The sequence below is a fragment of the Vicia villosa genome, linkage group LG1, assembly GCF_029867415.1.
Source record: "Vicia villosa cultivar HV-30 ecotype Madison, WI linkage group LG1, Vvil1.0, whole genome shotgun sequence".
Taxonomy (NCBI): Eukaryota; Viridiplantae; Streptophyta; class Magnoliopsida; order Fabales; family Fabaceae; genus Vicia; species Vicia villosa.
Genome location: NC_081180.1, coordinates 92,254,539 through 92,267,108, shown reverse-complemented (window position 1 = coordinate 92,267,108; position 12,570 = coordinate 92,254,539).

The window sequence follows — 12,570 nt, the reverse complement described above, 5'->3', positions numbered from 1 at the left end:
ATCACTGTTAAGCATCTTTATAGCCATCGCAATGGAACCAAAACCTAAAACAACATCATTATCAACATCGTTAAATTAAAACCTAAATCAAAATCAGAAACTAAAACAACAAATTAGGTGATACAGAGGGTAACTGATTCACTATAACAGACACACGTTGTATCCAAGATCGGCTGGTTATATAGAAATACATTAAAATCCAAAATATTTATATTTTAATATGAAGAAAATCCAAAAGTCATAAAAGTAGATAAAAAGCTAAAAAGGTTAAGACCAAATCAAATAATTAATTTTCTCAATATTAATGCTAATAAATTTGAAAGAGACTATATGTAAAATTTATGAAGACTTTTTGACCAACCAATAGGATATGAACATTTGGTATTACTATTAATTAAAATTAAAAAAAATAAATGAAAGAAACCAAACCAACACGTGAATTTTTTTCCATCATTTCAATCACCTCTCAACTCGTTTAACCATGGAAAAGAAAAACTCATGCCCTTTTTATGACCAAACTCCATGAAAACAAACTAAGAGTTTCCATCCAAACCCAATTGAAACATACCAAAAACCAATTCCCTCAAACTCAAACCCCAATCTGAATCTCATCTCAGAATTTATGGACAACAAACCATACGCACAAATCGACTCAAGAAAACAAACCCTAAAATCCTAAAATCGCTCGGAATAAACATCAAGAAACAACAATTAAAAGGAAAAAACGTTTTACAACATCAACATCATTGAAAATGGAGCAAAAAAAGGTTACCTACGAAGATGATAATTTCTCTGGTAACGAAATCGAAGCTTGACGGATACTATATTTTGATTCCTTATTTACTTTTGTTCATTGATTCTCTCTTCTACTGCTGGAAAACTCTTCTTATAGTTATGTTGTGTTGTTGCTTATTGAGGATTTTTATGTGGTTGGTGAGTTTTGGAAAAGGATATAAAATACCATGATTGATGAAAAACAAAAAAGTGTAAGATGAAGGAAGAAGCATACCGTATTGAGATAATTTTTTCAAACAAAAAAAAAAAAGAAGAGTGGAAGATGCAGTGAAGATGAAAGATTTGTCTTTCAATGATGAAGGAAAAAGCAAGGAGGACGAAAGAAGTGCAAGGGTTTCAATTTTTCTACGTTTAAAAAGTAGATGGGAAAAAATGGGTTTCGAAGAGGGCTGCAATATTCCAATAAAAAAATTAAATTAATTAGGCTGCTGCAATGAGTGGCATAGAACGTAGTGCATATTTTCCATATTCCAATAAAATAGATTTGCATTAAATTAGTTGTTGGAATGTAATGATTATTAGTTGTGTAAAACCATCTTAAATTGATTGTGATTAGGGTAATTAAGGGAATTTGGTGGTAATCGATTTTTATATATTAAAGTAGATTGATGAGTTGAAGGTAAATAAAGCAAGAGTAAGTTTTGCAATACCAAGGTGATGCAGACACGTTAAAACTCTTTAAACTCTTCCTCTTTTTCTTAAAATTTCTTAAAGTCCATCCTCACAAGTACATAAACTATTAAGAAACAATCATGATCAATTAGAAAAACTAAAATCATTGTCTAATTGATTAGCCCCTTTATCTAATTTATTAAGATGCGAGTTCTCCTCATTCTATTATTAGTTTTATTCGCTAAAAACCGCCATAAGTGCTATAGTGTTGATAGATGAAAAGCTTCCGCTGAGAGTTGTGTTTTTGTGTTACTCTACTGAATTTGTGTACTTAAGAGTTCAGTCTTCTTGTATTGTTGTAATTGACTTTAAGAATGTAAGATAATCTAATAAAAAATTGGCTTCATTGCAATTTTGGTCCCTCTATTATCTTTTTTTTTTGTTTTTGTCCCCCTATTTTAAAATCCGGAATTTTAGTCCCTTTATTTTAGTTTTTTGAGGATTTTGGTCCCCTTGCAAATCCGAAAGCAATTTTTAATGAAATGGAACTCACATTGATGACATGTTCAACATAAATCTTAAATAAAATTAGTTTTTTTGAACATTTCAATGCTGAACTGACACTGACACATCATCAATATGAGTGTCATTTCATTTAAAATTGCCTTCGAATTTGTAGGGGGATCAAAATCCTCAAAAAACTAAAATATAGGGACTAAAATTCCGGATTTTAAAATAGAAGAACCAAAATCCAAAAAATGGATAATAGGGGGACTAAAATTGCAATTAAACCTAAAAAATTTGGTGTGTTGTGTCAAACCTGTGGAAATGCTGAATTTATTGATAGTAAAAATTACAAAAGAAAACTTTTGGAGACAAGAATAGGTAGCATAATTTAAGAATGAACATGAATAATCTCTTGTGTGATCTCTCTTATTGTTCTCTTTATTTTAATGTTACTTATCTTTTCTCCTTTCTCCTACTTAACGTTAGCTTCTACCATTTTCTTAAAATTTATCAACTTAAAATCAATGGTTTTTCTAACAAGTTTTTGAAAAACTAATTATCAGAATTCACCTTTTATTTTGTGTTTGAAGTTGTTTGTTCAACAATATTTATTTATTTATATATATATATATATATATATATATATATATATATATATATATATATATATATATATATATATATATATATATATATATGCTTAGATTTTGAAAATAAATGCAATATGCAGAAGCACACCACCTTCCTTTACGTCATTTTTTTGGGTTTAATCTATCGATCTTTCAATCTTTTAGAAAGGCTTCTTTATCGATGTGATCTTGTGTCAATTTGAATTATTGGATCTTTTTTGTTACTTGATTCTCCAAAAATCACTATCACTAAGTCTTTGTTCACTTTATTGTACCATTAGTTTGATGATACCCTATAAGTATCATTTTATTTCCTATATCATCAAGCTCCCTCCCTATCATATTTGTTAATTTATTCACAAGAATTAAAAATAGTAACATGATTTTATAGTTTTTTCATAAGATTATACAAAACTTATTGAGTAAAACTTTAACATACAAGCAAGTGTTATACCGCTAAATTTATATTTAGTTTTAAAAATATAACTTATAAAGGAGCCAACAATAAACTTACATTCACTACAAATTTCAATCGTTATAACCGTGATAAATCTGTATTTGACTATTTATCACTATTATTTTCAAATATTTATTATTTTTTTGTACACAAAGCAATATGAAAAAACTCACATTTTATATTTAATCTAAATATTATCCTACAATAACTGATTGATCATATTTTATTAGCTTTTTATTGTCTAAATTTAACAGAGAAACATCTATTTAATTACGGGTGGGTGCTAGGAAAAACCCGAATTTAACTATTTATTACTATTGATTTCACTCATATTAATTTGCTTGCACACAAAGTAATATGGAAAACTCCCAATTTATACTTAGTGCATGTTTGGTTTGGCTTTTGAAAAGGTCAAAAGCAATTCTAGAGTTGTAGAATCAATTCTGTGTGATTTTAAGATGTTTGGTTTGACAAAAGTAGAATTGATTCTGTCTCCAGAATTGATTCTACTTGAAGCTAGAATTTGTAGCTTCTGCCTCCAGAATTGATTCTGGATGATTTTTACACTGTAATTTATTATTCAATTCACTTTTACAAAAATGTATCCAAACATAAATCAATTCTGTTAAACTCAATTCTGCTAGAATCAATTCTACCAAACTCAATTCTACTAAAATCAATTCTGTCCACCGCCAATCCAAACACACCCTTAATCTGAATATTGTTTTAAAATAATGCCATTATTCTATTTTATCACATTTTGATTGTCATGGGCTTAAGGAATTTAAAGAACTTAAGAAAAGATAGAATGTCAATCCAATCAAATAATACTGACTATTGAATAAAGGATCATAGTCAAGACTAAACTAATTGGATGAGCAAAATAATGTTTGACTATCGAAATTAAAACATGATGAAATGACTTGCAAAATCATATTTAGTTTGATGGGCGAATATATCCTCGACCAACAAAATTAGAACAAAAAATTTGGGTTGGAGAACATGGAAATTTTTGAGTGAATCACAACTCGGCCAGTGATGTTTCTTTGGCGCTAAGGAAGCTAGAAAAGCAATTTTCGCTGGGCAAAACACATTTCTTCCCGCAGATGAAGAAAGGTTTAAAGTTCAAAAATAGTCATTTGAATATATCACTTGTGAATATATTTTAGTTATATTTATATATTTCTGTTATAGTCTTAGTGAGAGAGAGAGAGCTTGAGTATTTGTGTCAATCGAAAATAGTTGTATCATGCACAACTCAAAGTTCATTAAAAATTCATGTAAGTAATGTAAAACCACAAGCTCCACATTGCACACCAACCATACATTTTCCTCTTACATTTAACTTTATTTCATGACAAATACCATTATTTAAAAACCTTTTTTTAAGGGAAAACAATAGAACTAGAAGAAAAGAAATCTCTTGTAATGAAATACTATACAATGGGGAGCTACAAGGTCATAAGAGTAATTGTGATTTTGATGTTGCTATTCTCACCCCCATTAGTGTTTGCATACATAGAATGCTCTACAGTTGCTCAACTTTTTTCTTCATGCTCTATTTTTATCAGTCATGGTACTCCAGATCCAATTCCAGGGTCTCCTTGTTGTGATGCTATGTCAGGATTGAGTATAATTTCTAAATCAGGTAATAATAAGCAATTTGTTTGTAGATGCATAGTGGGCTTAACTCAACATTATGGCCCATATGCTACAGCTATAGGTACCTTGCCAGGATTATGTGGTATCTCTTTGGGCTTCACAATTATTCCCAATTCAGATTGTATAGTGCACTTATAATTAAATTAATTTCTCTGGGAATTTTTATAGATTCACATATGAGATTTGTAATAAATTGTTTCTTGCAATTTGAGATACCAAATTTTAATTGTAAATTAGTGAAGTGCATTGATCTATAGAAATGGATACAATACATTTTAATCATTAAGCTCACTCTTGTTTTTAAATGTTCAATCACATTTGTTGAATCTTTCATCCAAGGAGAAAAAGGAAAAGTAAAACAGATAGAGATAGATAGAGAAAGGCTATTAAAGAATTGAACTGGGAATTGCACAATTGAAGCATTTACTATTCTATAATATAAATGCACAATTGAAGCATTTACTATTCTATAATATAAAGAGAATAAATGGTTGTGGAAAAGTCCAAAATACCCTTATTTGAATTTTTGCCACCACATTAAAATTGTGGTTTTTTTGTCTTTGTACCATAAAGTTCTTAATTTTATTATTAAAATAATACAACTCTTATATTTTATCAAACTTATCAAATTTCTCTCTATTCTCTATTTTTTTCTCTTTCATCACTTTCGCACCTCTTTCTTCCAAAAAAAACTATCAATCTATAATATAAGAAAATAAATGGTTGTGGAAAGTTCAAAATAGCCTTATTTGATTTTTTGCCACCACATTAAAATTGTGATTTTTTTGTCTTTGTACCATAAAGTTCTTAATTTTATTTATTACGAAAAATGTTATTTATGATCCAAATATTTTTTATTCAAAAACGGAATAGGCCAAAAAATCTATTATTGATCTAAATATTTTTATATACGAAAATTTGATATTGATCCAAATATTTTTGTAAATGACACCTAAACAAAAATAATATTTGTATATGGAAAAATCTATTATTTACGAAAAATGGTATTTATGATCCAAATATTTTTATTCCAAGATGGTATACGGAAAAATAATCTACTAATATTGATCTAAATATTTTTATATACGAAATTTACTATTGATCCAAATATTTTTATAAATGATATCTAAACAAAAATGAGGTATGTATACGGGAAAAAATCTATTATTAATCTAAATATTTTTATATACGAGAAATGATATTTATGTTCAAATATTTTTGATCCAAAAATGGTATACGGGAAAAAAATATATTATTAATCTAAATATTTTAATATACGAAAATTTAATATTGATCCAAATGTTTTGGTAAATGATACCTAAACAAAAATAATATTGGCTTAAATGCAGTTTTGACCCCCCCCCCCCCCCTATTTTCATGGTTTGGAACTTTTGAACCCCCTTTTACAAAACTCAGCCTTTTAGTCCCCACACTTACAAACTTTTGGCAATTTTTGAGTCCCCCACCAGAATTGCATATGTGGCGTGTTTTAGTGATGACATGGAAGGATGACATTTGTGCCACGTAATATAGACCATTTATGTTCTTATTTTTAATTGAAAATTATTTTTTGAAAATTCATTATTTCAAATTACATTTAGAAAACGTAAGTTAATAAACACTCAAACCCTAAATTTCTCTATTGTCTCTGAAAACCCACTCACTTCATCTCCTATCACTCGAATCCTCTGAAAAACCTATTCATATCTTATCCTTCAAAACATAACGCAGTGGTAAAGATGACACAAAGCTCAAACGCAAGGACCGATAACCACAGTGGCGACATTCCACCCATTCCTCTTTCATCGAAGAACAAATAAGATGTCAGATTTTGTTCGAGGTAAGTCACGATTCCAATTTATTTTCCCCTCATGTAATTTTATGTTATTGTCTGGTTGTTTTAGAATTACACTGATTGTAAGTATTGTCCTTCAGACCAACTCAGAGTCAATGCATTAAGCTGAGAATTCATCATATGGGAGAGTTAGTAGATCATCCTGTTAAATGGCATGTTAATGGATTAGTGACTGAAATGGATTGGTTGTGGGATACAGATTACATGTCATATATGCAGTTTGAAAAATTGATAAGAAAAGAGGGATATAGGAATATCAAATGCATGTGGTATTTGAACCCTAAGTATAGCTTTAATCGTGGTCTGAGACCCCTTAACTGTGATGGTGATGTTCTTAAGTTAGTTGAGGATTTAAAAGGATTTGACTTGGTGGATGTTTATGTTGAGCATACAGTAGAAGTGCTAGATGATGAAGACATAGTACATGATTATGATGAGGATGGTGGCCCAAATTGTGCTGAGGATGAGGTTGATACTGATGTTGAAGTTGTAAATGATAATGATATGCCTAAGAATGTAGATGCAAGTGATAATGAAATGGATGTGAATGAAGCTGACAGAGAAGATGTGGATACTGAACATGTTGAGACTGAACATGTTGATGTTGGAATAGAAGATGAAGAAGAAGAAGATGAAGACTATGTGGCTGATACTGAGTTAGGTAGTTTATCTGATGAGGACTTAGAATGCAGTGAGGATTATGTGGAACAAACTGAGGATTAAGATTGGACAACAGTAATGAAATTTGATGAGGATCATGATAAGGCTAGAAAAAGTGATGAGGATGATGATTCTGATGTGCTGCATACACCTAATGATAGTGGTAATGATGAGGAACATGAGAAGTTTCCTTCTTATAAAAGAGGTGAGTCATCAAAGTTTGTGCTTGGTATGGTCTTCAGTAACAAATAAATGGTGAAGGATGCTGTCAAAGATTATGGTATGGAGAACAACAAAAATGTTGTCATAAAGAAGAATGAGGCAAAGAGAATGGTGATTAAATTTATGGAAGGATGCAATTTTCACATGAGAGTTAGTAAGAGGGTGGGGAATCAATATTGACAAGTGGTTAGTTTAATTGATGAACATAATTGTGCTAGAACTCCTTATAATAGACAAGCAAAGACTACATGGTTGGCTAAGAAGTTTGGCCATATTCTGAGGCACAACCCCGACATAAAGCAAGCTGGATTGATTGCCAAATCTCTTGATAGATGGGGAGTGAAGTTATCACATGATCAGGCTTATAGAGCTAAAAGGAGGGCCATGGATATGTTACAAGGGGCTGGTATTGAACAATTTAAACATTCGAGGAGATATGCCCAAGAATTGTTGAAATCCAACCCTAACAGTACTGTTGTGATTAGGTGTGCAGACTCAAATGGAGGCCTTATCTTTGAAAGAATCTATGTATGTCTAGAGGCTTACAAGTATGGCTTTGCAAAATTCTGCAGGCCATTAATAGGGTTGGATGCTTGTTTTTTGAAAGGTGATTTTGGAGGGTAGTTGATGGCAGCAGTTGGGAGAGATGGAAATAATAAGATTATGCCTATTGCATATGCTGTGGTGGAGGCTGAGACAAGAGATTCTTGGGATTGGTTCATCAAACTTCTATTGGAAGACTTGGAAGCTATAAACCAAAGAGCCTATGCTTTTACCTCAGACCAACAAAAGGTACATTCAAACTTGTAATTATTTATCATTTTTTGAATCTTGATTCTGCCTATGTTTTTATCTCAATGTAATACTTCAAATGATTGTTTTCATTATATGGCAGGGATTAATACCAACAATTCAAAGTGTGAGTGCTCATGTTGAGTAACGCATATGTGTGAAGCATCTATATGGGAATTGGAAGAAGAATCCTGGTCTTGAATTCAAAGAGGTTATGTGGAATTCAGCACGAGCTACAACTGTACCATCATGGGAAAGGGCAATGTTAAAGATGAAAGACATGAAAGAAACTGCATGGAAGGAGATGGTGGATGTCCCTGCAACTTATTAGAGTCGGTCTCACTTTAAAACCTATTCCAAATGTGACCTCCAAGTAAACAACATGTGCGAAGCTTTTAATAGGGCTATTCTAGAATATAGGGATAAGCCAATAATCACTCTATTAGAAGGGATTAAGCATTACCTTACTAAGAGGATAGATAAGATGAAAGAGCTAATGAATACCTACAGTGGTGATATATGTCCTAGAATACAATTGGTGCTAGAAAAAAACAAGAGGAATGCATCACATTGGACTCCTACAATGGCATGGTGATGATGACATGGCCATATATGGTGTCACTAATGGAATTGACACATGTGTAGTTAACCTCAAGCAAGAGACTTGTGCATGTAGGAAATGGAATTTAACTGGCATCCCTTGTAGACATTCTATCACATGTATTTGGCAAAACAAGAAAAAACCTGAAGACTATGTATCTGAATATTACAGGTAAACCATTCTATCACATGTATTTAAGTTAATAAATGTGTATCTTAATTATGTGTGTTTGACTGTTACAGGAAGGAAACTTTCAAGAACATATACTCACACATCATTTACCCCACTAATGGCCCACAATTGTGGCCTTTGGATAACCAGTCCACTATGAATCCACCAATTATGAGAAAGGCCATAGGTCGTCCCAATAAAATGAGGAACAAAGCTAACGATGAACCAAGACTAAAGCATGTACTACCTAGGAAACTTGCAACAGTCACTTGTCATAAATGTGGAGGAATGGGACACAACAAAAGAAGCTGCAAAGGCAAGACAGCTGCTGATAGAGCCATCCCAAAAGGTGGAAACAAGAAGATTGTTGGTGGATAGAAGAAAAAAACAAAGCCAAATGAAGAGGAGATTGGAAACTCATCCCAAGCACCAATGGCTACACAACCATCTCAGCAGTAGTGTTTAGAAGTTTATTAAGTATGTATTTTGGATAAGTATGTATTTTGGATAAGTAGGTATTTTGGATTAGTTGTATTTTGGATAACTTGTATTTTGGTTAAGTTGTATTATGGTTAAGTTGTAATGAACAACCTGGTTCTGTCATGAAGTTGGTATTATGGTTAACTTGTATTATGCAAATTAAATGAAGTTGGTATTTGGTAACCAATTTTTAATGAGGTTGCGAATTCTGTTATCTCATTCTTTTAATGTCATATCTGTTATCCAATTCTGTCATGAAGTTGGTATTTGTTATGCTTTGTTCAAAATTACAGGTCCTTAAATTCTGTCATGAAGGTTGTAATTGTTATCCAATATTGGGTTGTCAAAATTACAGGTCCTTATTTGTATTGCTTTGTTCAAAATATGGTATATGTTATGGACAGATTCCTGTAATTATGGACAAATTCTGTTTGTTATCCAATTAAGTGTTTGTTCTCCCAATTATGGACAGATTCTGTTAGCCAAATCCTATCATGACCTACAAATTAAAGGACTTGTAATTTGGTAAGGACCTATAATTTGGTATTGACCTACATGTAATTATGGACAGATTCTGTTTGTGATGGTATTGACCTACAATTTGGTATTGAATTACATGTAAATTAACACAACTCATCACCTAGCATAACAGATAAACAGATTCATTTCACATAACATATAACATTTCACACTGCAAATTCATTTCACACCTTAGCATAACATATAACATATAACATTGATATTGCAGAAACATTACAATAGTCTTCCTCATACAGATAGACTGATCCTAATACTACAACACCCATTGCAAATTACAACATCAGATGGAAAACACCCACTACAAATTACAACAACCTAATACTAATGCTACCAACACTGCAAATTACAACAACAGATGGACTGATCCTAATACTATCCACACAACAACAATAACAATCAAAATCTTCAAATGCTTGATCTTCATATTCAAATCCTTAATCTTCTTATTCAGCTCATCTTCTACTTTCTTCCCTTCTTCAATTGTCACCTTTGCACTATTCAGACTCTGATTCAGTGTAGAAATCATATCCTTTCTCTTGCTCCCATATCTTCATCATACCAAACAAAATGGTTGCATCGTTTGGACCCTTGGATCTACATATGATAGGATACGATATGAGTTTTCAATGTTTAGAAGAAAATAAGGAAAAGCTGATGGAGTTTGGTATAAACTAACCTTGTACATCCCACACCCATAAAAACAGCGTCCTGGGTTAGCATCTGTCCATGAAGTCATCAAGGGTGCATCCAGACCACATATGCATTCTCCATGGACGAAGGAAGCTTTACTACGATTACTTGCTACAGAACAACGGGACATGGTCGAACGAGACATCTCCTTGGTTCAGTGAAGAAGAATGGGATTACAGACTAACTGAAGAAGAAGGGAAGAAGAAAGTACTCGTATGAAATTAGGGTTCATAAACACGCAAATTTGGAAGTTGTTATAATTTACCAAATTTCAGTATTTATTAAAATGGAATAATATAATTAAAAATATTGGGTTTACTGATTTATTGACGTGGCAGCGTGTTTACCCTTCCATGTCATCACTAAAACACGCCACATATGCAATTCTGGTGGGGGACTAAAAAATTGCCAAAAGTTAGTAAGTGTGGGGACTAAAAGGCTGAGTTTTGTAAAAGGGGGTTCAAAAGTTCAAAACCATGAAAATAGGGGGGGTCAAAACTGCATTTAAGCCAATAATATTTGTATACGGAAAAAATCTATTTACGAAAAATGGTATTAATGACCTAAATATTTTTTATTTAAAAATGGTATACAGGAAAAATTTTATTATTGATCTAAATATTTTTATATACGAAATTTACTATTGATCCAAATATTTTTATAAATGATACCTAAACAAAAATGAAGTCTGTATACGGGAAAAAAATTTATTATTGATTTAAATATTTTTATGTACGAGAAATGATATTTATGATTAGATATTTTTAATCCAAAAATAGTATATTGGAAAAAATCTATTATTGATCTAAATATTTTTATATATGAAATAATTAATTATTTATCTAATTTTTTTTCTTTTTAAACATTTTTATTTAAAATAAGTGGTGTATTCAAATTCGCATAACCAATCAGAACCCGTGCGTATGCACGGGTTTGTTACTAGTACTAAGTCATGATACATATTTATATGCTCCTAAATCAATGTTCATCACACCAATGAACCCATCACAACTATAGGACACTTACTAACTAACTACAAAAACAATTACTAAACAATTTTGATCAAATTTAAATGCTAACTACTTTTTTATTCCTATATCCTAAAGTAAAGTTTTCTTTTTACATTTTAATCAAATTTAATTTAATAGTGTAATTAATTGTATGAAAATTAAAAGTTATGTATGATTTTACTATATTGTTATTAATTAATTATGTAGGAAAGAGAAGTTTAAAAAATTGATAAGAGAGAGTGTGGTAAATAGCAAAGAGGATATTAGGGGAAATATATTAAGGCTGTATTGCAATTGAAAACCACTTATAGTTAGTTTTTTTTTTTTTTCAAAATGATTTATAGTTTAGGATAGAGAGAATAATTTCTTAATTTAAAAATTGAGTCATGATTTATTTTGGTCCCTAACAAAAATTATAGATCTCAAATTTTCCTACTTTAAAAATAGTGACCAACCTGTAGATTATATTTTTATTTTTTATTTTTTAAATATTAAATTAATTTTTAATTTTAATTTTAATTATATTTTAGATAATTCAAAAAAAAGCCTAAATTTATTCTTAAAAGAAATTGAACCAAAAACCTTTAAGGCACATTCTATGCATTTATCAGTAGGCAGATGTACATTGCTAACAAATAATTTTCGATTTGTAGTAATACTAAACAATTTTGAATTTAAAATAAATAATATGAACCTACGTCCCTTCAAATTAAATGATAATCATTTTACAATTAGATCAATCAATTTCTGTTGTGAATATTTCTAATGATAAATATTAAATTTACCATTTACTTATTTACTTATCTACTTATTTCAAATAATACAAAAATTTAAAAATAAAATTAATAAAATGTAAATCATAAATATAATTTATCAAATACAAATAA